This window comes from Poecilia latipinna, unplaced genomic scaffold (genome assembly GCF_001443285.1).
Source record: "Poecilia latipinna isolate Pla-1442-1.1 unplaced genomic scaffold, P_latipinna-1.0 Scaffold281, whole genome shotgun sequence".
In the NCBI taxonomy this organism is placed as follows: Eukaryota; Metazoa; Chordata; class Actinopteri; order Cyprinodontiformes; family Poeciliidae; genus Poecilia; species Poecilia latipinna.
Window position 1 is genome coordinate 104,988 of NW_015112897.1, and position 3,097 is coordinate 108,084.

Genomic DNA, 3,097 nt, shown 5'->3' on the forward strand with positions numbered 1-3,097 from the left:
ATAAAACACATTTAAAACTCTGTCCTGCCTATTTTACTAATACATGTCTATAGCTGTGATAGAGATTGTATGAATTAAAAAAAAATACATAAACAAAAATAAAACTCCTGAGTATTTCCTGCAGCAGATCAACAGGTGGCAGTGTTGGTTCTGATTCACAGAAATGTCTTTGGCTCTGAGAGTCATGTTTCCATGTTTCCATATTTAACTGAAGCATAAAGTTAAATATGTAACTGTATGAATATTAAACTGAATCCTATTCCGCCCCTGACTGATTTAGATTTGTAATTATTTTTTTTCACATAACAGAAGAAAATCAGATGATCTAAGTCTTAATTGATCTTAATTGATTTCTGGTCCTGCACCCAGTATTGATCAGAACTTTACCCCATTTCAAGGTCTATATTAAAATTCAGACATTTTAAATGGGTCAGAAATATAGAAGAATAAAAAGGGAAGAGAAAAACGAATTAGAGCCAATGGAAAGTTTCCACATTCCTTGTGCTGTTTGTTTTTTGTGATTTATTTGTATGGATTAATTTTACTTAAACAGAGGATTATACAAAAATAAATCTGTGGATTTAAGCCTTGATTCCAAAGTCTACCATGGGTTAGAGCATAAAAAACAAACTTTTATATACATTTTGTTTTGCTGTGTGCATCTAAACGATAATTGCATCCTTCAATGAGAAATAATTCCTGTAGGTGTTTGTGTTCACCATAACCATGACAACAGAAATCAAAAATAAATGCTGTATTTGTTTATTAGTCCTTCTCAATTGTCATTTTGCACTTTACCATTTGACTGTGAACTTGTTGTACCTTCTTCCTTATTATTTACGTTATTTCTTCCTAATGACGGTTGTCCAACAGAAACACGTCAAGAAGCAATTAAATGTCTTTCCAGTTTATACCTGGCTGGTGGCCATTTTAACCAGGTTTTAGTTTTTCTTTCACTTCTGATCCTGGTTCTTACTTGAAATGGATCATTTTCTGTCAGTATTAATAATGTGGCCAACCCAGTTGTGGCTATCAGCAAATGTTTCTCTTCCATGTAGGTTTTTTTCTATTTTCTCATGTTACGACCCATGTGACTTGACCTTTGCTTTCAGTTTTAAAACCAGCTGTGTTGTATCTCCATTCAGTTCATCTTTTATTCACCCACAGGTAAGATATTTAAGACTGGAAAGCTATGCATTTTAATTAGGCTTTTTTTTAAAAATCATTTTATTACAATTTGTAATTAAGTCTATCATGATTTGCTTTTTTTCTCCTGAGTGATTCAACGGCAGAAATCATGTCAGAAGCAGGAAGTAGAAGACTCAACAAAAGCTTTTTCCAAATAGTTGCCCTGCTGTTTCTAGTCCACATCGGACAGTCGCTGGTTTTTGGAAATTATCGGGTAAACTGGCTTTTTCTAGGAAGATTTAAACATTCAGTTTATAACTTCATTATTGCATTGGCAAAATCTTTTGTCTGTTTTCCTTGAAAGCTTCGGAACCAGTTTGTGAAAGGCTGGAAGGAAACAAAAGCATGGGTTACACAGCTGGTAAGTTTCTTTTTTGCTCACATTTGTGTGACACATTTTTCACATTAAATTAACAGTAAACAGAAATCAAATGTCTGCTAATGAAGTATTTTTTAATTATCATTAGACAGAAGCCCAAAGTGGCACTGAATTTATCGTAACACTTTTGGACGAAGCGTACCCTCTGGCAACCAGGAAGCATCTTGTGAGTAATACTATGGCTTTAATTTGTCGAAGGTTAACTACAGTATTTTCTGAACACACAGTTTTCACATCTATTCTCTTCCTCTGGTTAATCACAGGAAACATTTTATCAATATCTTCAAGCAGCCGTAGATGAAGCACACAGACAGAAGGTGGGTCAGTCGACCCTTCATATTAATCGGATGCTAGTTATTTGTAAGAGGTTAACAAAATATTTATATATATTTTTTCTACAAATTTTTTCTACCTACAGGTAGAAAAATCATCGGATGTTACATTGAAGATGCAACAACTTCGTAAGATCCTGGATGATCCTGAACAGCAGGAAAAGTCAAAAGCTAATCATCCATTGGTGAGAAAGTTAAAAAAAGCCAGAGAGGAACGTCTTGAAGTTTACAGGATGTATTTAGAGTTAAAGGAAGACGCCTTCAATGGAAAAACAGAGGAGACTGAAACTAAACTGAGATATACTTTCAATAAAATCAAATCCTGGAAGAAAATATACAATTTTTTTGAAAATTTACCAATCATGTTTGTTTGCGCGTTAGCACTTTATTGGACATGTTCCTGCATCTGTTGTTGTATATTCTAATACTTATAAATTGATTCACAATGAACTATCATTTTGTACCTGCTGAAAAGTTTAACTCTTATTGAACTTTGAGTAAGTTGTTGGGGAAAACAGGAGACGGTTGTGTTTGTGTCTGTTAAACCATTTTTATGTTCATAAAACTTTACTTACTGAAGGATCAGTAAATTGTATTTTAATAAACTGTTTCCTGGCAGAGGTAACTATTTTACAAGATGTGGTGCCATGTTCACAAAAATAAAGATGATGATTAATTGTGCTCTTTTGTGGAGTTTGATTATTTTTAACTTATTCATATTTTCATTTTGTTAAATTTCTTATTGCCTCCCAGCCTCACTACTGAATATTCTCCGTCAACTGTTTAGCTTATTAACTCAAATGGTTTCCATACTGGTTTATGTTACCTTCACATGCTCTAGCTTTGATTTTCCAAATTACAACTCAACATTTTATCCATCAGAATTTAAATTTTGTCTAACTGATCAATAAGTAAGAAAAGTTCTTTTGTGTTTGGCACGATGTTCGGTGGTTGGAGGTGAGGAACGATTAAGCGATAAAATGTAACGATAAAATGTTTCTAATAAAGAATCAGGACCAAACTCAGAATGACAGGCAGCACTAGAAACAGACAAACAATGGACAAATGACGAGGACCCGACGAAGGACAGAGACAACAGGTGGGATTAAATACACAGGAAAGGTCATAGTTTTGATTTAGGTCATAGTTTATATATATATATATATATATATATATATATATATATATATATATATAT

The 3,097-nt window shown here is 33.2% G+C and overlaps 1 long non-coding RNA gene across 1 annotated transcript; it reads left to right on the forward strand.

The window, feature by feature from the left end:
• The first annotated feature begins 1,111 nt into the window (after positions 1-1,111).
• Positions 1,112-2,581, forward strand: LOC106948272 (uncharacterized). Its single transcript, XR_001425139.1, has 6 exons — positions 1,112-1,167; positions 1,293-1,402; positions 1,493-1,549; positions 1,656-1,733; positions 1,831-1,884; positions 1,986-2,581. It is a non-coding gene; the product is annotated as an uncharacterized LOC106948272 (long non-coding RNA).
• Positions 2,582-3,097: the final 516 nt, after the last annotated feature.